General features: G+C 41.6%; 1 long non-coding RNA gene across 2 annotated transcripts in view; it reads left to right on the top strand.

Moving 5' to 3' along the window:
* The window catches only part of LOC137451071 (uncharacterized), a 105,260-nt gene that overhangs the window by 4,817 nt on the left and 74,756 nt on the right, over positions 1 to 25,687 (top strand). Inside the window, exon 3 of one of the 2 annotated variants that reach the window (XR_010989722.1) lies at positions 17,433 to 17,509. The exons of the other annotated variant lie outside the window; for it this stretch is intronic. This is a non-coding gene — a long non-coding RNA (uncharacterized lncRNA). Of the gene's footprint in view, positions 1 to 17,432; positions 17,510 to 25,687 lie in introns of those variants that run through there. 2 annotated transcript variants of the gene reach the window in all.

Genomic DNA, 25,687 nt, shown 5'->3' on the forward strand with positions numbered 1-25,687 from the left:
CCATCTGAGTTACCTGTTTGGAGGAGCCATAGTATCAATCCTGAAGCAAATTATTTAAATCACTACAGTTGTAATTGCTCAGGATTGAGCCACAGATTGGTGGATAGTAGGGAGTTTGGAGGTACAGGAAATCTTTCCAAATCTTGATTATAATTGCAATATAATGATACAAAAATACTATAAATTATATAAATGGTACAAAATTGAAGGCATTGCTGATATAAAGACTGTCAATGTGTCTCCCCACCAGTAAATGTTGAGCTCTGTCATTTTAATTGCTTGTGGGTAGAGTCACTGACTACTGCAACACTCATTTTTAGTCATTTTTAGAAGTTGCTGTGTCCCAGTAGTGGCCTTGAAGTGTGCTGAACATGTTTCTGAATGCATAATCTGTCTATTTAATTGCTTTTTGAAGTGTTTTTTTAGTGATCTTTAGCTGATACATAGTTCTGATGCTTGATAATAAGATGTGATGAGAGTTGAGAGTGGGAAGATGTAATTAGCAGTTTTCATGTAAGGATAAAGACCAATAATGGGGGCGGGGGGGAAGGCAAAACAAGCCCCAAACCCTACCAAACTACTTATTCTGTAGTTTGTCTGAATTTTGCCTAAAACAATCCAAATTAAGTTATTCCTCTCTGTGGGCTAAGTGCTCTCATTTATTACCTGTAACATTTAATTGGGGTTTAAATAAATTCCAAATAAACCCATTTGCTTTAGAGTTTAGGAACGACCTAGGTCTGCATTGTGCAGGTACCAGAATAAATTCCTTAGTACTGAGTCTTGGGAGAATTGCTGTGCTTGGTACCCAGCTGATGATGAACAACTTTGCCTTCATGAGCTTCCTTTATTGCTGGTTTCAGTTCCATTAGCAGGATTGCAGTGTCTTTGTGTCTGCTACCTTCTGAATCACAGAAAATCCAGGGCCTCACTGAAACCCAAGGATTTGGTTTGATTCACAGCAGAGGTTCCTGTTATAGTTTTAAAACCAAACAGAATTCACAGCTCCTCACAGCCCATCACTGGAAGCTGGTAGGTTGTTCTCTCAATTTCCTGCTCCCCTTTGTTTGTGTACTCCCTGGTAGCTCTTTTTCGGGAGGCCCCTGTGTCACTCTGGCTGTTCACGCCTTTGTTTCTCTGCAGCAATGTGTGATGTATAGATAGTGCTTATGTGGACGTCAGCATTTCCAAACCTTGCATGTGTTGCATTGCTAAGCAACTTTTAGCAACACTTATCTCTCATCCTTATGCCATCTGGAAGAGAGGATTAGACAAGGAAATGTGCCAGAGAGAGAGAGACAAAGGCAAATCTAAGAAAGAGGTGGCTTAATTACCTAAGAGAATGAGTGACATTAATAGTAGGCAATCATCAGAATTGATTGAAAGCAAGCACAATGCCTTTACAGGTAGTGATAAGGAACCTCTGAGAGAGGCTGCATATTTTATACCCACCCCATCCCTTTTCCTTCTCCAGAGGAAGCAGTGCACAGCTGAATCCTCCTGCCTATCTGTACACAGTGGTGAAGACCCCTCTGATTTCAGTACATAACTTGGATACAGTTCCAGTTACAGCAAGCTTTTCTAGCCCTTCTTCCAACTCTGTGCATTCAGGAGTATAACTAGTTGGCTGCTGGTTTAAAGGTCTTTTCCACAAGGCAGAGAGGGTTGTGAAACTGCTGGTGGAGCTTGAAGCTGTTGTACATTAGAGCTGCCACCGAGATGACTGCTGAAGATGAGATGGGATTAAAGTGCTGGAGGGAACAGACCAAAGCAAGGTGTATCAGAAGCATGGTTCCAGAGAACTTCTTTGGGTTTGCTTTTGTCTTCTAACAACTGGAATTGCTAAACAGAGTGCTAGAACTTGAGCCACTAAACCCATCTGGAGTTTCAGCTGAGTTCACACATGGTGTAGACTGATAGTAGCACTTTATTTGGTAGCTCTCTGGTTATCACATGAAAAACCAGACATCCAGCTTAACAGAAGAATAATCACTTGAGATTGTGAATGTTCTGCAGTTCCATGTATGCTCTAACACAGTGCTCTGATAGCTGAACAGGATTTAGTATTGTGTAAAACAAGTGACATATGTTCGTGAGTTGTTTGGTTTCTCATACCTGGACTCTTGCCTGTACTTTGACCATTGTCTGACTACTCCCTTATCAGTTTCAACTCTAAACTCTTCCAATAATAATATGGGAACAATTCAGCCCAATTTTCAGTGCCAGCTCTATGCTTCAAGATGTTTTTTTTACACATATCTTGGAATAAACATATGTATTACAATATACAATGCTCTGCTTTCTTCTCACATCTGAAACTGGAACACTGCACTATTCCTGATCGTGACCTTCCCTGTCCTGTCAGCAAAGACCTGGTGAAATGTCTGGCAGATTTTCCTCTCCTCCCCTGGTGTAAGACAACAAAGAGGAGCTGCCTGACTCCAGTGTCAGTTAATGTTGGTAAAATCATGGCTGTGGACCCATCTCAAGGTTGTGCTGTGTTGAGTAGGAAAGGGTACAGTAGCAAAGCTGTCGCTGGTGATGTCAGCCTGCGCAGCGCGGTTACGTTGCGAGTTCAGTGTTGCTGGAAACTTTAATTGGCTCCTACCTAAGCTTCTGTGGTATTTGGCTTTGCAGCCTTAGGAATCTTTACACTTCTATTTAAAAGGTGTATCTTGGGTGAGGTGCAGTCCAGATTGAAATAGCCAGAGGTTTTTTGGAAGGGAGTTTGGTTCACTCTTTCACTTCTCACAATCTTTAAAGAGCAAAATAATGTGTGATTCTCTATGTGACAAAGCAGTTATTCATTCTTGCCATGTAATTTAATGCAATGTAATATATGAACTGAAGGACCTCACATAATAGTATCCCACAGTAACAAACCTTGGGCAAGAAATGTTTGATTCTCCCCCCTTTTCCCCCTTAGAGGAGTGCCACATAATCCATGGTTGTTGTGTGGTCTCCTATTCAACTTTTCACACAAATCTTGGAAGGGTATTTATAAAAAGCCTTGAGGACCACCCACTTGGCTATTGAATATTGGCTGAAATAATCCCTTCTTTATAATTTAGCTGTGGTGGTGTGGCAATGGAAAATCCACCTATTCCTGTTTCAAGGGGCAGCGCAGCAGTGACGTATTGAATGGACTGGGTGCTATAGTTAATTGTTCTGGTGACATCTGTGATGGACTGTGGATCAATGGCTCCCCTGCTGCTACCTACCTTCATTATGCTCTCCAGTTATTAACAAGTCTTTGACATAATGCTTTGGTTGTCCCTCTTCTGATTAATATGATCTGACGATAGTGTTTAGCATCCTCAGAGTACTCAGTGCTCCTGGAATGCCACAGTTCTCTGGAGCAAGGGGGATGGCTGCTTGGCTGAGACCTTTCCTGAAGGGAGGGAGCTGTTCACTCAAATTAAGTGCAGAGCTAAAGCTGGAAAGATAGCAGAAGAAACAGTGTGTGCATGCACTCTGTGTGTGTGTAGGAGTAGTCCCAGTTAGTTTAAATCATGTCCTTGGAAATAGTCAAGAACTGCTCAGCAGGTTAGAATTTGTTAAGCAGAGAGCAGGAATGAGTCCCATCATAATGCAAAGATGTGACTTCAGTGGCCCTATAGAAAGTTTTCCAATCCAATGGACTTCTGCTCGAGGGGACTGTTTACACAGAATGTAGTGGCTCCTTCCACTTTGAATGCAGCTGGTCAAGAGATACTCACAAGTAAATTGTATTGCATCACTTATGGGAATGAATCACTTGAAAGGAGAAGATCACAAAACCCTTAAATGCAGCTTTAGAAAATGTTCCTTTGGTGTCAAGCAGCAAAACATACAAAATGGAATTCAGAACAGATCTGTGCAGCAGCCCAGCTTAGGAATATGTGCACCTCAGAATCTACTGCAGAATCTTAACACTCTAAAAACTAAATGCTTAACCAAAACCTCAGCAGAGTATAATTTGCCCCAAAGATTTCTTTCTGTCTCTAACACTAACCATACTTGCAATGCTAGGTCAGATCTTCTGAACCCACACTGAAAAAGAAGTTTATTTTTAGAGGCATTTCCTCTAAAGGACTGAGATGGATTTTTGTAGCTTTCCTAAGTCCCAGAGTGAAGTGCTCCTTTAATCCAGTCAGAGTTGATAGTAATCAAAATTCATAGCTCTGTTCAAGCCCTGTAAAGCATCGTGCTGGTCTGTTTTGTGATTAGTTAGCAGATGTTAACTTTAACAGGCCTTTTTTTCTGGCACTGTAAGCTGAACAATAAGGAATTGAATAGGTCTTGAAGAAATCACTACACAATCATGGAAGTATTCTCTCCAGATTACTATAAGGATATATTTGAAGAGAGCAAATTTGTTCCACTCCTGTTCATTGGATACTTAGAAGACTTAATTTTCCCTCTTCTCAGCAGTGCAATCATTTACATTCTGTATTAAGAAACACATGATATTCCTGTTTGGTGCTAAAACTTAATTGTTGTTTAAATCTTCTTAAAATGCACTGCTGTGGAAGTCAAGGTTATTCACAGGGCTTCAGCTTAAAGTCTAGATAAGTATTTCAAGCAGGAGGATAGCTTGGCTTTGTGGAGAAACTGCCTTCTGGAACAGGAAGGGATGTCTACTTCCCATCCTTCTGGGGAGATAAGTTCACTGTCAAATCATTGTCCAAGCCAAAGAAGGATTCTCTAATCAGGGAAAGACAGCAAGCTGCGTCTTGAAAAACTAAACCCATAAAATCATCCTTTCAAATACTACTTTGTGATCCTAAATTCATAATTGATTTCTGAAGCACTGCTAAATCCACTAAAGCCCCTGGAAACTGAATGTGTTAGTACTTCTAAGAAGCAAAGAACCTTTAAATCTCAGTGAAATTTGTTTCCAAAATCTCCCCCAACATTTGATTTCTCTATATTTTTGTAGTGACAGTTTTCTTTTTCTCCCTATTAAGACTAATGGCTGATGTCAGAATTGTAATTACTCAGTAATTACTTGAAGTACAGTACCAGGTGAAGTAGGATCTGCAGTGAAGTATTTATTGGAAGCTCTGCAACCTGATTCTTGTTTATTAGGGGAGTCACTGCAGCATTTCAGCAGAGCTTGGAAAACACAAGAAGTAAGCTAAATGAATTCTGTGTCCCCATTTGTCAGCTGTATCTCCAGGTTGACAAAAGTTGCTGGAGAGGAAGTTCTCAGTGTTATGCTTAATGTATGTCATCTACTGTGTACCCAGCTGTAAATTTAATATCCTGAGTACCTAATGGCTGTCATGGTGAATTTATTCTTATATTTGGACTTAATTAATATTTAAAACCCCATCAGCACAAACAAACAAATGTCAGAACTCTTTTCTCTCACTGGAGGTGAGTGTATAAGCTGTCTTCTGACATAAGTTGCATCTGGAAACTGAAATCTACTTTTTCTGCCATGAGCAATTCTGGATTTGTACTGATTTACCAAGTTCCTAAGGGAGCCAGAGCCAGGATCTGGAGCTGACACCCTGTGTGGAACAGGAGATGCTTCAAGCAGCCAGCATGGGTAAGTCAAGATAATGGATTAGTTGACTGCTCAGCTTTTTATTTAAATGCAAAGATGAGAAAGTGTCTTTGCAGAGCACTAAAATAACTTGAGAGTGTAAAAATTGCCTTTGTAATATGAAGAGGCAGTTTTTAACTGATTTTATTTGTTTTAAGCACGTGGTGCTGACTCTCTTGTATGAAATAAGCAATTTTATGGCACACATTCTGTTTTGTGAGAGAAATCTACCCCTGCTAGGGTTTCTTCTCAGCTATTTTAATCAGGCAAAACATCCTGATGTGCAGTAAGATCAAAACAGTTCAAGTCATAACTTCTAGAGTCTTTATTCATTTACCAAGAATGAAATTTGGCCTGAAACTTGAATCTGGAGTCTGCATTTTATACCCTTTACTAATTTTTAGAAATGCTGCTTGTGCTGCACATACTTCTAGTAACAACTTTGGCTGGCATGTGAAGCTGGTCCCTGAAATGCAGCAGTTAGAGTATCTTGAATTGGAGGAGTGTTAGTTTCAGGATTACTCAGCCCTAGGCTTTCATGTCCATGCAACTGCCATTATACATTGATAGAAAAAAGAGTCAAGCAGATGGTGCAGGGAGGAGTTAATTTTCTCCTGACTTCTCCCTTTTCCTTCAGAGCCACCCATAGCCTCATTTGGCTTCTGATGTTAAGATCCTAAAGGTGGTGAATCTGGGTTCTTGCATTGTGAGACTGGAAGCACCAGAATTGGCAAAGTCTTACCCTGTATCCATACCACTAGAAGACATTCCACTTACTCTTCATCCCTGATTGCAACAAGAAAAGCCCCACAAAATGCTCCTGGCCATGGAATAAAATCCTAGGAGTTGGTGACAGCAGGGTTGCAGATTTGATGCTTCCAAGGAGGCTTTTGGTTGGCCACTTGGTAGCTGGGGCTGCAAAGGTAACTGTCCTAGCTCTGTGCTGCTTTGTGAAATTTGGGGAAAACAAGCAGTTGGTTTGCAGTCCATGTGCAAATCCTGCTTCTGACTCATGCAATTTAATCAATTAGAAACAAAATACCTTCTGACTCTCGGGTTGGGTACCATATGCTGCAACACGGGGGAAAAAAGAGCACTTTGAGGGGAGGCTTTTCAGTGCTTTTGGAAAGATGACATCGCAGAGAAAACGTAGAAAATGTGTTTTGCTTTAAATATTAGGACTTCAAAACAAACCCCACTCATTCTTTTGCACAGTTCACTGAGTTAATGGCAGTCTGGGGGATTGGAGGCATCCTGTTATTGCAGGCAGTGTTCTAGCCTGTGTCACTGCTTGGCTAGGCATGTCTGCGTGCCTCTGCACAACTGCTTGTGCTGGTTGAGCCATTTTGCTGTGCCCTTTAGGAGGCTGCAATAAAAACGTACAAATGATTGCTCTCTCCTTCATAGTCCTGAAACATTCTCCTCTCATGTAGAAAGATGGAACCCTGCATCCAGCTCTGGAGCCCTCAACACAGGAAGGACATGGACCTGGTGGAGAGGGTCCAGAGGAGGGCCATGAAAAAAATCAGAGGGCTGGAGCACCTCTGCTATGGGGACAGGCTGAGAGAGCAGGGGTTGTTCAGCCTGGAGAAGGCTCCAAGGAGGGACTGTCTGCAAAAGCCTGAAGTGATAAGCTGAGGGGCAATGTTCTGCACCATGAGGCTGCTGGAACAGTGCAACAGGCTGCCCAGGGAGGTAGTTAATGCTCCATCCCTGGATGCATTTAAAGGTCAATTTGATGTGGCACTTAGCAGTATGGTTTGGTGGGGAACTTGGTAGAATAGGGTTCATGGTTGGACCTGATGATCTCAAGGGTCTCTTCCAGCCTGAATGATTCTGTGATCCTTGGGTGGCTTGGGGTTTTTTGTTGTGGGTTGTTTTGTTTTGTTTCTTGCTACTGGTGATGCATTTTCACAAATATTTTCCAGGACTCCTTTTAGCACAGATAGCAAAGACTGCTTGAAGTGGGATTAGATGCATGTCTAAATGGACTTAGAGTAGCAATTTTACCTTGGTTATTTCCATTTACTGCCCCAATGGAAGCGATGTGTGCGTGTTGAGCAGTGTTCTCCTTCACATTTGTGATGTTATTACAAGACAGCCCAGTGTAATAAATACATTTCTAGGCACTGCTATCAGTGACATAATGTTGCTGCTTGTCCAGATTGTTGTAATCCCTCTGTTTTACATTTGCTTCATCTCATCACATTTCTGCTGCATCAGCTGAAATATTTTTGGTATTTGGGGTTTGAAGAACATTATTGTGCTACATGCCTTCAACTGAGGGGAATTTACAAGGCTGAGTAACAAGCTTTCAATTGAAACCAGGGCTAGAAACGTGCAGGGCTTTTGTATTAAGCAACCCCAAACGTGTCTCTGGTTCATTGTTTAGAAGATTGGAGCTGTAAAAAGTTCAAGTTTTGGCTCCTGCTGTTTTTAGGTCACAAGTGCTTAGCCTTAAGTATACTGCAGTCTCATTCATGTTTATCACTAATGGATTCTTTTTCTTCCTTCCCCGCTACCTCCACTGATTTCCCCACTGTTTGTGCCCAGCCAGACAGTTTGAATCCAGCCCAGAGTCCACCTGGCTGTGCCATGGGCTACAAGGTGCTGTAGGAGATGGCTTTACTAAAGTCCAGGTAGCCAACATCCGCATTCTTTCCCTCATCACCTAGTCAGAGCATGATGTCACACAGCCCTCTCCAATATGTCTCACATCCTGCTCTATGATGTCATGCAGCCTCCCCTAAGATGTCTTGATCTGCAACAGAAATAATGAGCACGGATCTGGGGGGGTTGTCTTTCAGTTGACGGCATTCAGTTGAATTAAGTAAGTTTTAGTCATCAATAGTGAATGTTTGTGGTGAGAGCTCTGTCTTTTACAGGAACTGATACGCTGAAATTGAGTAAAAAGGGGGAGAGTAAATCAGATGATTTATCCTTGGAGCATACAGGAGGGCCAAGCCAAAGCTGCATCTTTTCATTTGGAGTTGGGCGAGGTAAAATGTAACATCTTGAGCAATTTTATACCTCCTAAAGCTTCTGCTTTAGTTTTCTCCCACTATTTATTCACCCAGGGAGCTGTTTTTAGACTCTTTGACAAAAGTGAATGTGTAGCTTAATTGAGGAACAGCATCAGATGACACAGGCTGTCATATGTCAGGTAAAAAAAACCAAACAAACAACCCAAGAAAAATAGTTACCATAACAACTGACTCACCACTTGTACTCCCAAGTGAGACAATATCTTAAAAGCAAATGTAATAGGTCAGTCACATGCATGTTAATAATGCTTGCAGTGACAAGCAGGACTTCTTTTTTTCCATGGGTGGTAAGAATAGTTTTAAATCTGCAGGGTTGTTTTTTTTCTTGCTCAAGTTTTAATATCAAAAATAAGATTATGCTTCTTACATGATCATGTAAGCAGACAGCTTGTATGTTTGAGAGCAAAAGCTCCCAAGCCTGAGTGCTTGAATTCTAATCATATGAGGAAATGCTATGAGGACAGCTGTACTAAACACTGGAAGGTGTCTTCAGACATAGTGAGGGTTTTTAACCTTGAAGGCTCAGAACAATCTGTATTTTGGATTCACTGTTGAGGCCCTAATTTTGCTCATATTTGAAGTCAATAGAGGTTTTACCTTTGACATCTGTTTGCCTGATCAAGCCTTAACATGATTTATTTTGTGTCAGCTTCTCAGAGCTCACTTCAAAGCCCATTTCCCCATCCGTGTTTCCTACTTCTCCACTGAAGCCCTTAGTGCTAAAACTCTTGACATCATCAATAGAGGTAGCCTGAGGATCATCAAAGACTTCTTTGAAGGCTTATTAGTAATTTCCACTACAGACAAATATTCTGCTGAAAAAAGGGTTTTGGCTGTAGCCCCTCTTTACTGCAGGCAGCAAGGAAGAACATTTCTGCAGAATCAGATTATTCTTTTTTTTAATCTGGCATTTCAGATTTTCTCCTGGGTAAGGGCCGAGGGGAAACTGCAGCTCTAACTAGGTTCCTTCTCTGTTTAGTTCTGTTCCTGGCTGGCTGGTGTTTCAGCTAGCAGCTTCTACTCTTTCATAGATATTTGTTGTAATTTCTGATTGTTTTATCTGGGCTCTTCCCTGAAGCCATCACTGTATCAGTTACTGTAAGGAAAGTAAGGAAGCGTGGCTTGTCCACACAGGACAGGGCAATAAACTGGTGATTAGCATGTTTGCTGATTTTGCAATTAGAAACCTTGGGCTAGTCCTAAACATGCTGATTCTATTAGACCTGCAAGGAGTGCTGGAGATGTTGCACTAATTGTGATAAAAGGGGTCCCAGCATGTGTCAAGCACATCCACATTAACTCAATGTGATGAAGCATCAATTTAGAGTTAGACTCTGGCTGTACAAGCCTGCTCCTTGCTTTATTTCAGGTCTACAGTCTGTGATACATTTCCCAGGGGATTTTATTATTCTGGCATTTATTATTGAAAACATGTCAAATTTTGGGTGGTGAAAGCAATCAAGGTTTGCCTTTAAAGTTCTCTGAATGTATCTAGATCCAGAGTTATGCTGTGACCATTTACTTGTCAGTGAAAACAAAAGGACAACCTAGATAATTTAGCCTTGGGGATGTACTGAAGATGCTCTTTGCTGGTGTCTGTTTTACTTATTTGATCTCAGCAAATTCAATATTTTGATTTAGTGACTTTAATGAGCAGAATCTTTGTTTACATCTGTTCCACTTGTGTCTTCAGTCTAAAGAAAACAAAGCTGTGGTCCCAAGCATTATGAAAAACAGCTCTGGGGTTTTTTAAAGTTGTTCTTTATTTCCCCTGGTAGCTACACAGAAGTAGAAGCCACTTCTGAAAATACAGATGTGTACTGATGACCTATTGGAAGTAAATGGTTGTTATTAGTGTCCAGCTAAGTCCAGGATTTTTTAGCACACGTGATTTTGACCACTGAAATATTTCCCTCACTAAGTCATGTAATCAAATAATTGGATTTTGAATCTGATCATATGAAAGACTCATTCTGAGTGGTGGTCATTTTGGTGCAATGTTTAAGAGAACCTATATATATAATTAATATGAAATGTTTTGGATCTTTGGTTTGCTTTGTTTCAAAGTTCCAGACTGGCTGCTCAGCATTTTGCTTAAGAGAAAAGCCAAGCTCCCACACGTGGAAGATTGCCAGATACTCTAAACCCTCTTTTGGTTAAATTGCAGTACCCAGATTTTGGTAACAAAGCACATTGATTTTATATTCAGCAAGATTTTTATATTTAGTCTGTTAACCTTTTGTCATCCCCACCCACAGCTTGAAACTGTAGGAGATTTTGATGCTAATAGTTGTCAGTAGGGTATCTGCCATGGCCCCTTGGTAATTTAAATCCATTGAATTGGAATGCAGGTGCTGGTAATTGCACAACTGCTATTGTTTGATGGGCTGCAGCATGGATGGCTCAATTCTCAATTTGGATGTGAGAACACTTGAAAAACCAAAATCCTCTATTTGAAGATAACCTCCTGTCCTATTTACAATGAAAAACAAGAAAAAAGGAAGAGGAATTTTCTCCTCCTTTCTTGAAGGGTTTAACACACTCACAGTTTTAACTCTGGCAGATTCTAAAGTTTAACAAATATTGTGTAGTTTTTCATTTAGTCCCTTGGATTTTGGATGTTTATAGACATTTTTGTCTAGTGGCTTCTGAAAATGATTGTTGTAAGCTCATCATGCAGTGAATATGAAATGGGAGAGGGAGGGTTTGTATTCTGAGCCCAGATGATCAGCGTGATGCTGGACAGATTGCTTCTGGTCTTGTTTCCTCGGTATAAAATAACTTTGTCTTTCCTTTCAGCATCTCAGAACATTGTATCTCTGAATTATGGTCCAGCCAACAAAAATCTGCCCTACAATCTTATTGGGCAGAGGTGTTTAAGAAAACTTAATATTCTTTATTTTGCCAGGATCTTCATTGTGCTCTTCCTAGGGCAGAGATCTACGTGGTACAGAGCTAATGATTATGCAGTAGCACTTTGTTTGGAATACACAATATGCTAAAGCACTGCCTGGGAAAATATTTTAAATACAGAGTAGTCATTACTTGTATTAAATGATTATAATTTTAGTGGGTTTGATGAACCCTCCCTCCGAGTGAAGTCTTTGTTTCCACTAAAAGCTTTAATATGGATGAGAGTCATTCTCGCAAGAAAAATCTTTGGTTAACTAAAGTCACTATACAGAGGGAAAAAAGCTAAATTCAGGGGCAGAAATAGAAACTTTTTGTGGTTGTCACTGTAAGGTGGTGGTTGGTTGGTTGGTTGGTTTGGGTTTTTTTAGTTAAAAACACTTTAATTCCACATTAATTTCCAGAGATCAAATTAAATGTTTCAAAGACAGAAGCCAGTGGTAGGGAAAAGCCATTGCTGGAAGCTGGAGTTCCAGGTTCTTGACTGGGAGTGTGGTCTTCTCAGTAGAACAAGTTTCAGGATGGGCTGACTGGTTTTGCCTCTGTTGCCACTTGCTGTGGAAGTTTTGTTGTGGAGATGCAGTTATGTAACTGTCGTTAGTGAATGTTCAGGCTTTATCAGCTGAAAGCTCGAGGGGTGAATAGCTGACTGCAGCAGAGCTTCTGCCCTGCCCGAGAGTTACTGCTCCCACTGACAGGCTGTCCACTTAATTCTGTTCAGGTCCTTTTGAGCATATATAATAAATGTGATGTTAAATGATTTAACTTTTCTGAGGGTCTTTTGAATCAGAGACATCTGGTGTCCCCATCACAAGAAGGACCCTGCTGTTGGAGCAAGTCCAGAGGAGGGCCACAAAGATGATCCAAAGGCTGGAGCACCTCTGCTATGAGGACAGGCTGAGGGAGCTGGGGTTGTTCAGCCTGGAGAAGACTCGACTCCAGGGGGACCTTGGAGCTGCTTTTCACTATCTGAAGGGATCTTACAGGAAGGCTGCAGAGGGACATTTCATCAGGGTGTCTAGAGACAGCACAACAGGGAATGGTTTGGAGCTGATGGGGAGCAGGATTAGACTGGAGCTGAGGAAGAACTTTTTCAGTATGAGGGTGATGAGACTCTGAAATAGGCTGCCCAGGGAGGCTGTGGATGCCTCCTTCCTGGGGATGTGCAATACCAGGCTGGATGAGGTCTTGAGCAGCTGAGTCTAATTGAGAGGCATCCATGCCCATGGCAGGGGAGGTTGGCATAGATGATCTCTGAGATCTCTTGCAACCTAAGCCAGTCAATGATTTTTGTAGTTCTGGTGGATAGTTCATTATCTTTACTGTCTTGTTCATGTCCCTAAGGTAGTATGGGCCTGTTGAGATAAATGGGTGCAGCTTTTGTTCACATAAACCTCCACAGTAACTCATGTGGTACTTGAAACCCCTTCTAGTGCATGCCATCTGGGTATGAAAACCTACATGCAGGCATTAAGGAGGTCACTTTGGGGAATGAGCCCAGACTGCTACAACATACTGGAAGTTTTTGACTTGGCCTCCCCAGGTCAGGATTTAGGGGATTTTGTTTACCTGTACTACAATTATGCTGGTGCTAATAGCAAGTTTTTTCTTACTCCTCTAAGTATTTTAATGCCATGGGTATGCTGAGTAAGGTCTTTACCCCTTAGCAAGATAACTCAGGCTCAACAGCCTAAGCTAAGACTAATACAGACCCCTTAGCTCTTAAATGCTTTGGGTTTTGTCAAATTAACCTCACTCCTTGTTCTGGCATACTGTTGGGGGTTTGTGTTGATTGAAGTTAGCTTTGCAAGATACTAATGGGAGAGAATTTTCTCAGTCAACAGTTGATTTCAGCCTCAGTGCCTTCATGGCTTCATGTTTTTTAACCAGCAGTGAAAGCAAACTATTTGTTCAATATGTTGTCTGTGTTTTCCATTAGGGAGGTTTGGGGTTTGCTCTTGGAAACATGCAATGTGTTTTCCTTATGGGAACTGGCAGTCTGGCTGTGTGTGGTTTGGGTTTATTACAGGTAATTTGAACACCATTTTCTAACATTGGCTGTGTTTTTAGAGCAGCACTGAGAGATGAATTCACCCAGTAATTGTTTTACAGTCTGTGTGTTTATAAAGTGGGAGGTTGATAGAATACCTGTGTTAGAATGGCAGTGGCTTCCCAGACTGGATTTTGATGACAAAGAACAAAACTATTTAAACAGCACTAACAGGCAAAGGGTAGATTCCCACCAGCTATCCTGTGGTGTTGTACTGCCAGTGCAGTTTACCCCTGATGGAGCCCTTTCAGATGACAGAAATGGACATGGCTTTACCCACTGGATGTGCCAGGTGTACATTTCATTCTGGTGCCATCATGTTAGATTGATTTAAAGTCATCTAGAAATAGTTTTTTTGCTACAAAGAGGTTGTCAGTTATTCTATGGCCAGACTGTAGAGTTTTTATCTTCACAACTGCTGTTAATTGCTTAACTTCTGCAACTGAGGTGTCAAAATATTGTTTGGTACTTTAAATTCTGTCCATCAAGGCTGCTGAAAGGAGCAGTTCTGCCTTGCTGTTTCAGATCCTGGCTAGATAGCTTTATCTTTCAGATTCTGACATCTATGCTGAACTAAATGGTGCAAGACTCATTGAACAGAAATTCATGTCAGAAGAGTTCCTTTGGCCTGCTCCCTTCTGCCATTTTATTGCATGAATGCCATAAGTGATTCAAATGCTGGTTGTGCTTGCACTTGTTTTGCCTTTACTTGTGCACTCATACTTGTGTTGGAGTTTGCCCTCTGTAGCAATGCTCATGTGGTCATAAATCAAGACATGTTTGCTTCTATGCTAATATTCTGCTGAGTGCATTACTGTAGATGCACCACCCTTGATCATTTTCTTTGGGGATCAGCACAGTAGCAAAGTAGTCCTCAGGAACTTGAGTTAACATTAGTTTATCTAACAAAAGTTAAATATACTTTGCTTTCTGCTGCATAGATCATTGTCCCTCTTCCCTCCCCTTAATGAACAAAGCTCTGTGGTGAATTAACTTTAACATTAAAGACTAATGCAGTGTGTCTGGTCACCTTTAAATGAAATGTCTATTACCCTTAGGACCAATAACTCCACTTCTGCAAAAGCTCAGTTAAATGAGGATGATATTGCAGCTTTATTCTGCTACAAACAGGTAAGAGCTGCTAGCAGGATATTAACAAACATCCCATCTGCAGCTGTAGGGTTGCTGCTTTGTCATCCTTACTGAGAGGTGTTCAGTGCCAATATATTTTTCCTTCCTTTCCCCAGCCACTCCCAACTCCTAGCTTGGTGTCCTATGCAAGTGATTAGTGTGCTGTAATTGAATTGGCTGTAAAAAGATAATTAATTGATACTTCACTCCCAGAGAGGTCAAGCTGCCCTCTCTAGAATGGTTGTATGAAAGTAGTCATCCTGCCGGCACTTAGCCCTCGAAGATGGCACATCATCTTTGTCTTGCTGATAGTAATAATTGTGGTAATTAAAATTAACATGAAGGGAGTATTTAAGGAGTGATTCTCTGATTTGGAAGCTTCAGCTTCACTCTGCAAGCATGTGAAACTGAGATTTCTAAGCTTTCTTAGATGGCTGCCTGGGTAGTATGTTTTTTATGGCCGTCACAAACTGCCTCATTTGCTGTCTGAACCTTCTTTGTGTCCCATGTGGGACAACAGAAATAGAGCTAAAGATGTGGAAGGTTTCAGGCACCTTGGAACCCTTGCTCTTAAGAACCTTTCTTTAAACAGCTACTTCTTTTGAGATTATTTCAGCTAAAGATTTGCAGGGAAAAAAATCTTAAGTGGATTATCTAAATCTAGGACTTCCACTGCTGCTTAAGAGGCTCTTAAATAAACAAGGGAGCCAAATTCTGCAAGTGACTCCTGGGAAAGGTGGGAAGACTTTGTAAATAGAGATGGGAGTTGGGTTCACTGTCTCCTATGAAAGAGATATCTATTTGCTTTGTGTCCTTCCAGCTGTGCTAGGGGAGGGTTAGGTGCTGCAGTAAGTGTTCTCTAGGCTCCACAGCTGGGGCACTTCCTCTTTCTAAAGACTATTGACAACTGTGGGCTTGCTGACAATTCTGCCATTCTTAGTGAGCCAGGGATGTGCTATTACTTCCCTGTGCATCAGTGTAGGCTGTCTTACTCAAGGTCATACAGCGACTCAGGGTGTGAATTGAAGAATTCTTTGTTTCAAGTGCTTCCCAGATCACACAAGTGTAGCAGCTGTGGTCTTGTTACTCTAAGGATCTTGACATTCACTGTGCTAATAAATAGTTTGTGGGCAGCCCTCCTGAAGTGTCAAACATGAAAATGTTTGCACTAGAAATGTTCATCCCTTTCTACCATGAAGGGTCACTGATGTTCCATCTCTTCACTGTTCAAGAGGAAAAGTTGAGTGGGGTCTTTTCTTTTTTTCATCTTGATTTCCCATCCCTGGGACAGCTTTGCCTTGGGACTAGAGTGCACTGCTCAGTGTTAAGTATCTTCAAAACTGTGTGGCACAAGAGCTAGCAATTAATAATTCTCTTTTTGAAGGGGTAAACTCAGTGCCACAGGAACCTTTCTGGAACTGCTGCTGCATTAAGAACCTGGAGTTACTCTGTTCTCATTCATTGCCCAGAGAATAAATACCACTGCTACAGCAAAAGCTAATGGAGAGAAAGATGTTATTTAATGTCCTTGCAGAGGCAGAGACTTAACTTTTTATCTTGCCATATAATGACAAAGTTCCAGCAGTGTGGAGATAACTGCAGCATTCACAACTAGGAATTTTCTACTTGAAGGTATTCTAGCTAGGATCAAGTATTGCAGGGAGAATATTATCTTGCTTTCACACTCCACCCCACAGAATTTGAGACAAACTGTTTTTAGGTTTTGTTCTGAATTATTCAACAACAGCTTTCCAACACAAAATATTCCTGCCAGGATGGGAAATTTATCTAGCAGAGTGTTCTCCTGTCTTCTGGTTTGTGTTATGAAATCTTCCTCATTAAGGACATGACCAGAACAGCCTTCTTGCAGGTGTTGCAGGGATCAGGAGTTACTTCATTATGAAAGCTGAGTTCCTGCAGAGTGGGTTGGTGCAAATGTATCAGTAGTGATTGCAGTATTGTGTAACTGCTTACTCTGTGTTTGTGACAAAAACCCATCCAGGGTGGCATCAGCTCTCTCACACCTGAACGAAGGGAGCGAGAATAAAACCTAATTTGTGTAGTGCTGTCCACATCATTTCTCAGGCTTTGCAGTACTGATTGCAGTGGGATCCTGAAGAATATTTCAGCAAAGGAGGAGGAGTAAAAGCTATTAAACCTCTCTCTCTGCCAACCTTCATTTAAAATACTGCATTTGCATGGTTACAAAGCAGTCAAATGAAGACAACAATGATGCAGGCTTTTAAAAATTCCAGAAAAGAGCTTGGTTTGCTAACTGAAGGCTTTGAAGCTCTGCTGGGAACATTCCAGGCAAAAGCCTAAATACTGTTGTTTGAACTGGGACAGTGAGATGTGCCCAGTTTGGAGTCTCAGGTACAGGTAGCCATTTGCTTCACTCCCAGGAAGATGTTAGTTCTAAAAGGGAAGAGCAGGTCAGCATTTCAGGTCTGGTACAGCTTCTGGTTTCCAATTCTTTTGACTGAGGTGTGCACTCTGCCCTTTATCTCTTATGGTTTGGCTGAAGTTGCTGCAGGAGATGCTAATAGGTTAGTGACCAGGATCTGGTTTGTTTACAGAAATAAATAACAGGAAATCATGAGAGAATCTTAATATATCTAAATCAAGATCCACCATCTTCAAGTGGTGATGATTTAGCATTTGTTCTTAACTTATAAATGCAAAGGAAAACACTAGCACATCATAAATTACACCATTTTTGGCACTTTCTTAAGCACCACAGAAATACTTTTTTTTCCCCCTGTAGAAAGGAGGCAAAAAGCCAAGTGGCAGAATATCTGCTGAGAAAGCTGAGAAGATGACAGTCTCACAGGAGAAAATGGAAGACAGCAGGTATGTGTGAATCAGTATTCCTAGTGCTCCGCTGGAGGAGGCTGCCTGCTGGAAGCAGGTTTCAGCTCTTTACCATAAACCATCCCTAATGGCTGTTATTCTTGGGGACAAATGGCCCTGTCTCTCTCCTAGCTGCCCACTGCAATGTAATACTGCCCTTCATGTTCTATGCCAATGCATCTTTTGCTTCCTTGTAGGTTGGGCTTGTGCCCTTGTAGGCTGGGCTTGTGCTTGCAAGAGCAGTGTTGCTTAGTCCTTCAGCTGGGAGAGCTTTTGGTGCTGGGGGTTTTGGGGTGTTTGGTTAGGGGTTTTAACACTTCTTTAAAGCTTATTATTATTAGAGCTGTTTTCCCTCTCTTTCCAATGAAGTAGGTGTGGGAGGCTTCACTGCACAGTTAAATTGCCATCAGCTCTACTACCTGTTTTTTCAGCTATGTTTTGCAGTCAGCTCTGATTTCTGTTGCTGTGATTACACTGAGTAATTACATCTAACCTTGCTAGTTTAACACTGGTGTGTTTAAACGAACCTCCATAATTGCACAGTACATATTTTTGCTAGGTGACTAACTGGAAGAACAAACTGTCACTTCAAGTAGAGGGAATAAACCTTCCTTTTTCTGAGTGCCATGTGAGAACATAGTAAATAAAGCCTCTGGTTTCTCAGAGCCGTTTCATCGATACGCCGCTCGGGAAGCAATACTGAAGCTTTTCCATGATCCAGCCCCAGATGTGCTTGCATTAGGGCTGTGGTATGAGATGACAGTAAATGAAATTGCAGCTACAGCAGCAAGTATGAGGGGGAAATGAAAATTCCTGACTCAGAGGAGCAGGGCAATGACAGAAAGACTCCTCATTATAGATCTTTTCATGTGGAGAAGAATGAGTGGTAAATGAGGTTTCTGTGACACAAAGAGGATGGAAATACAGTTGGACATTCATGCAGAAATTGTGCTCACTGTACAAAACAAATAGAAGAACAGGGGACATCTCATCTGCATTTCTGAACTGACAAGATGAGCATGGAGAGATTCTCTGAGACCTAGCAGTTGCAACAGTTAAGAGAAAGTTGTTTACCTTTCCCATTCTTTGGGTTGTGATGAAAGTGCCTTTTCCTCCAGCCTCCTTACTGATGACTTTTCCAGCTCTGGCTTTAATTTATTTACCTCATAATTTAATTAATTTAATAATTTATTTGCCTAATACCCTAAGACTTCATAGGCTTTTTAAAATACTGACTTGAGCTGCCACAATGACTGATTCCCACCTCTTCCACTAGTTCAGCTAATAGCAAAGCACAAACTAATTGTAATGGGTGTTGCTGACATGGGCAGGCACAGACTCCAATGTCTCTTCAGGCTGGTCCCACTGATTTGCAAGAGCTCCTCTGTAGCAGACAGGGTTTTTTTCATCTTTAACCAGGATGAGAAATGCTTATGTCAAAATAGACTGAACAATGTGCACTGGCTAAGAATAGAACTCAGAGGTACCTAACTATTTCAAGCACTTTCCAAAAGGATTCATTTACCACACACAGCAACTGTCTCCCTCGTTTTCACACTGTGACCAGGGAATTCAGTGTAGGGTTTTTTTTGTTCTGGGTTTCCTTCAGTGGCTTCTCTAGGCTTCATTCCAACCCTTTACTCTCAACCTGTTTTGCTTTATCCTATTAAGTGGCCCAAAGAGTTGCAAATTTCCAGATTTCTGGATCTAGAATAGCTGGAGGTGCCTTCATATGGGATGGCATCTCTCTTCCCTGGTGTCTTTGGGGCATAAGATACTTCAAGAGAAAGAAAGTGTTTAAAATACTTAAAGCATTAAGCTACTTTAAAGTATTTTTATTTTACTTTCATTTCCAATACCTGAAGGGAAGGCTGGAGAGGGACTTTTTGTAAGGCTGTCTAGCAATAGGACAAGGGGGAATAGTTTGAAGCTGAGGGAGAGCAGGGTTAGACTGAAGCTGAGAAAGTTCTTCAGCACAAGGGTGGTGAGACTCTGAAGCAGGCTGCCCAGGGAGGTTGTGGATGCCTCCTCCCTGGGGATGTTCAAGGCCAGGTTGGATGAATCCTTGAGCAGCCAAATCTAGTGGAGAGGCATCCCTGCCTGTGGCAAGGAGGTTGGAGTAGAAGATCTCTAAGGTCTCTTCCATCCTGAGCCATTCTGTGACTGACCCTTTGAAGAAGAAACAGAGAAGGCTGTCTTGCAGTCAAGCTTAGCTGGACTTCGATGCTGTGATGTGAAGGGTATATGCTTGTGCTCTGAGAGGGGGATCTGCATTTTCAGGTCCTTGAGAGGTACTTGAAATGCTTGGCTTTGTCTTAAATATTTGTCCAATCAAAGGTCAGGAATAACCTGTGTAATCAGTGTCTGCAGGAAAAAAGCAATGCTGATGTTTCAGACAGGTCACTTAGCGTACTTGTGACCGTCTAGCACATCGATCTTCACCCTGTCTAGTAATTCCTTCAAGCCTACGGTAAGTCATCCCCTGAGGCATTAATTAGCTGCACCCAGAAGTCAGTCTCTGCCTGCAGTGGCAGCCACTTCATTATGGATTTCAAACAATAGAAATGATTGAAACAGGAACTCCTACATTTCGGTGAAGAATGGCACACCACCCTGTAATTTAGGTGCTTGTGCAAGTTTTCATTTGCATTAGCAGAATACTGCAGATTGTCTTGAATTATTCCATAAAAATAACTTCAGGTTTTGAGAGATTTACTGTGCCATATGGACATTGTTTATTTTGGAGTCTTCCCCTTTGTTGGGGGATTTTGTGGCTGTTTTGAATGTGTGTCTTCAAATGAAGATGAAACTAAGAAGCTGTTCAGCCTGGAGAAGAGAAGGTTCTGGGAAGACCTTAGAGCACCATTTCAGTAGCTGAAGGGGACCTACAGGAAGTCTGGGGAGGGGCTGTTTAGAAGGGCCTTTGGTGACAAGGGACAGTGGTTTGAAACTGGAGCAGGGCAGATTTAGGTTGGACATCAAGAGGAAGCTCTGCACAATGAAAGTGGTGAAACACTGGAACACGTTGCCCAGGGATGTGGTTGAGACTCTGTCCCTGGGGGCCTTCATGTGGCCTTGGATGGCCTGATCTAATTGGAAGTGACCCTGATGACTGCAGGGGGCTTGGACAAGATGCCCTTTCGGGGTCCTTTCCAGCCCAATGAAACTTGTGAATCTCTAGAAGCTCTGAGAGTGGCACATTTGAGTTTCAGTGCTGGTTTTGAGCCTTGAGAGCCACCTTAAAGCTCTGAATTGCTTCATAGAATAGTTGAGTTTAGTTTTGAATCTCTGAGTTCCATTTCCTTCGCTAGTAAGAAGAGCTTCTTTCATCTGTGACACTGACAGTAATGCAGAGCTGATTTGTCTCGTGGTGTTTTCTTCAGGTCTGTGCTAAGCAAGGTCAAGTTTGTGTTAATTCAAACTAATTGAAATTTGTTCTGGCTTGAAATCTGGAACTTGGTTGTAGCTTTGCAGAGACTTTTCTATGACTTGCAGTACTTTGGACAGGACAGTGCTTGATCATGCTGGAAGTGTCATTGGCTATTACATGGTTGTGAGTGAAGATTCTTTTCATCTCTTTTTGTCCCTTCAGCCTCTCCATGCATGTTCTGAGCAGTTATTCATCAATTGGCTGTGCTCTAAAGCAACACCCTGGATGTCCACAGGAGGAGGCCCATTCTCAGTGTCACTGCAGAGAGCTTTTTTATCAAGGTTTTTGGTCTGAATAATTCTTTTTAGGAAAAAGAGACAGCAGTAGTGGAGGGAACTTGCTCAGTACTGAAAATGGATTCAGTTATCTCAGAAGAAGTGGAACTTGGCACCTATTCTGCCACTGCAGCTCATGTCAGTGCTGCACAGCTGAATTCAGGACTTGGAAGGGAAGGGATATTTACAGAATTAGACAGTTCTTGATAAGAGTGAGAGGGCTCCACCAACTTTTTTTTCTGTATTAAGATATCCAATTTTATCTTTATGAGCAGATTGTTTCATGCAGGAGATGGTGCATTGTCATCTGGGATGTGTTGCAGGATGGTTGCAGCTTGGCAGACTTGCTGTGGCAAGAAAACTCCGTGATTTCAGGACAGCTGTTGGCAAACAACATTTTCTGTGTTCCAGTTTATACTTTGCACTTGAACAGTTTGTAGGCAACATCTCATCCAAGTGTAGGTCCTGTGTATGAGTTACATGCAAGTGGAAAGTTGGTTCATCTAATCTTAAGACACACTTTTTTATTCCAACTTAATACTTTGTTTTAAATAGCTTAGTCTCAGCTGTTGAGGTGGAGGCAGTTTGTTGTTTTTCCATAGCAGAGGTCACTATGCATCAGGGTAGTCAGGTGGCTGACAACTAAAACCTAAAATAAGCTTTCTGTGCCATCTTACTTTACTTGACAAGGATTCTTTGAGTTGCCTGCTCCCTTTATCCATGCAGGAAAAATTCCTTGCATATTACAGACTTTGTGTGACAGATCCCTGTCAACTCATGAGGAACACTGAGTAGCTGAGAAGGATGGGCTGGGCCTAATGGGTGAGGTTGGGGACTTCACCCAGCGAGGCATGAAACTTGTGTGTGAATCTTTGACTGGCTTGGCTGGTGCAATGATGGAAGAGGAAATGTCAGGCTCCTTTATTATTTATTCTGAGCAATATTAATTACCTGGTTTGTGATTGGAAAAAAGCAGCTACATGCAGAATGTAGCCAAGCTCCAAGCCCTAATCCAATCAGCCTGATGTATGCAGAAAGTTTACAGAATGACCTTGTGCATAATTACTCATTTGATGGCTGTTAGTAAATGGCACAAATGGAATCTGACATACATTATAACACATTAATGATTGCCTTCCTCCCTCCATCCTCTTCTGTACAGAAAAAATGATTTTAATTAAGACTTCCGTGATTAGTCATTTAATCAGTCATTAGGCCAATACAGATGGAGTCAATTAATTTTTTTACACTTGAATAGAGACTTGATGCTACAGCAAACCATACAATCTATTTTTTTAATGTTGTACCATGGGCAATTGCCTTGATGGCTGTCTGGTAAGTGTGTGTTACTCCTCCAAAAACTGGCTGGCATTTACAGCATATCAGCATTATGGCAGCTCTAGGTGTGCTTTATTGCATGCTCTCCAGATTCTGATGGCTCAGTTCAGTTTGGAGTTGCTCTTGCTGTGGAGTATTCTTAATTGTTTTTGGAGTAGGAAGGCAGAGTTGCCTCTTCAAGCAAATGCATTCAGCATCTCCTAATGTATTTTGAGATTTCAAATGTTTGTATTTTGTGTTTCAGAGCTAAACCTCATCCAAGGATTTCAGGTACTTTATGAACTTCAGGGCCTGTTTCATTTGCCATGGGAAGATTTTTTTTCTATCTACTTGGCAGATTCCAAAACTGAAGGAAATCACTTGCTAAAAGTCCTGAGGAGTTGATTGATCATCATATATCTTAGATCCACAATATTTGAACTCACTCAGGGGTGGTCTGTCAAAGACAAGAAAAGAGGTCTTTTAGTTTTTTACTCTTAGAACTATTTTAGAACAGGGCTTCACCTGTTGTTGGCTGCCAAATCTTCTCTTTAAAAGGTAGCATTCCAAAAGAATATAAAAAGATGGTTAAAAAAAGACAAAGCAGCTTTCATTCCTATTCCACAAGCAATTAAACACAGTGAAAATGAGCAAGCTTCCATGATGTTTGTATCACCTGCTCCATGTTGGCTCAAAGCAGCATTGGTTGGTTCTAGTGGTGTGCATTTGAGATCTTCCTGCCCTGCTGAAAAAAACCAAACAGCTGCAGATTTTCTTCTTGAGGATACATTGTGGGTAAGACTGAAAACAAAATATGATGCAGATGATCAAAGGAAGTCTTGACTCAGCACTCTTGCCACTCCTGCCAAACTATGTCCAGCAATCAGCTAACTATAGGTGTGTGTCTGGAGGGCAGAAGGAAGCAGTTGCTGGTAGAATGAGCCATATCTCCATCCAATAATAACCTGCTCTGCTAGGTGTTTGAGACCAGCAACTGCAGGTGGGAAAGTGTTTGTGCAGTAAGTGCAAAGGGGTCTGGTACATTTGCTTTGCATTTTAAATGTGGCTGATTAATTACTGTTCAGCAGTTAATTAGAAAGGTCCTAATAAAAGACCAGCCCGTGGCATGAAGGGAGATTGCAGAAAGAATGACTTATGAGCCCCTGTCTGGAGAGATGACTTGGTAAAAAAGGAGAGCTGTGCTGAGGGAGTGCCAGCTCCTGGTGGAGAACAGGAAAGCAGTTCAGCTGGACCGCCAGCAAATGGCTCTGTGGAACCTCAGCTTGGAATGAGTAGAAGTGGAGATCCTGCTGCAATAAAGTAGGACATGAATCAGTTTAATTCACTGCCACCCAAACCTCTTTCCAATGTAAATTAAAAACAAAGTAATTGAGAACTGTGAGAGTAAATGGGGTTAAGAGTCTCTGCAAACAGCAGATTATGGCTGTTGATGGTGTTGCTGTTCCATGTTGTCACCGTGCTGGGAGGGAGCTGTCCAGCCTCAGCATCTCGGGATCTTCCTGTTAGGTCAGATCCTCCCCATGTCAGTAGTTGGCTTTAATGTTGTCTCAAAAGGCTGTTGCAGAGGTAAAAGGGGAAGGAACAGACTGATTTGTGTCTTTGCTAAGAAAGCTTTTAAAGATGGAAAAATGAGCTCTGTCTTGTCTTGCCCAGGAATAATAAATAAAAGCAGGTGTGAGGTGTTGGAATTGAAACCAGCTGGATATGACGGATGTGCTCTGACTGCTCTAGAGCTTCAGTCTTTAATCCCTGTGGCTCAGTGTGAATATTTCCCTCCTGATGCAATGCAGAAATAATAAATAGAACACAGCATATGGAAGGGTTCCTAGATTGAGAAAGGAGGAGGGAACAAACCACACTTAACTCTCTTTATGCTCACTTTTCTTTGTACACCTCAGCAACCTTTCTCTGTGTACTCTGCTGTCCTCATTGTCTGTTTCTGGGTGTCTGCAGCAAGGCAGATCATGCTGAGGTGCAAAAATTGGAAGCCTGTGGAAATTTGGGTTGCAGCTGGAATCTACCTTAAATTGGAGCCATATTTTTGAAGATGTGTAATGATCCCCTCCCTATTTTGGATGTAGCTTTTGCCCATAAACTCTTCCCAATTAGATGCTGGACCATCACTGTAAATTGCAAGAAAATTGTTCTCTCTACCATTAAAATGATCTAAGTCAATTCAAGTATAGAGTCATCCAGCCTTGCTCTGTAGCTTGAATCTTGTCAAATCCTGACCTTTCTAGTCTGCCAGAGGATGACTTTGTCCACTGGAGAAACTCTGCCATCTCCTTTTGAGAGTTACATGCAAGAAGTGGTTAGGAAGAGCAATTTGTTTGGTTAGAGCTAACATGGTAATTGAGATGACATCAAATGCACTTGTCTGAGACAGCAGGATTCAAAAATAGGCCCTTGTGCAATTCTACCCTACCCAATAATGGGTTTTGATTTCACCTGGATTTGAAATGCTTTGCGTGCTGGAACGAGTGCCTTGGTGTGGATGTGAAAGAAACAAAGAGATGCCTGCTTAAGTAAATGATATGTGGGTTCCTTCTTTCATGTTTATTCCATTCCAAGAGTAATGATAAGATTCATCAGGGTCACACTTGGAAGCTGTCTTGCAAAGCAGATCATTTAGAAAAATGTTTTGGCACCCTGCTGTTTTGTCACATTTTCCAAGCAGGTTGTGCCAAAAGAAAATTGTAGAAACTGCTGTCAGAGTACAAAATCCCTGGATTTATAACAGGGAGCCAGTGGTGAGGATTCATTATACATTCACACCTGCAGATAAAGAGCAGCTAAATTTGGAAGTTTTATTCCACTCATCTTTGATCCTGATATTATTAGATGATATTAGCATCATCCTACACTAGATTCTGGATTTGGAGCAGATATAATTCCATCCATTAAGCTTTATATCCAAGTCATTCTTCCTCTACAGCAACTGTGCTGAGTGAGAGCAGTGGTTCTGGGCACTGGAACTCTTGGTTTCAGTTATGTTGTGTGGTCCTGGTCTCCTAATTTACCTCCTGAAAAGTAAACATCTACCAAAAAATCACTTGGCTCAAATCATTCCACTGTCCTGAACAGAAACTTTTGCATGCTTCTAAAGTATTTGGAATCATTTCGTCA

This window comes from Melanerpes formicivorus, unplaced genomic scaffold (assembly GCF_026170545.1).
Source record: "Melanerpes formicivorus ecotype bairdi unplaced genomic scaffold, bMelFor1.0.p_v2 SCAF_39, whole genome shotgun sequence".
Taxonomy (NCBI): Eukaryota; Metazoa; Chordata; class Aves; order Piciformes; family Picidae; genus Melanerpes; species Melanerpes formicivorus.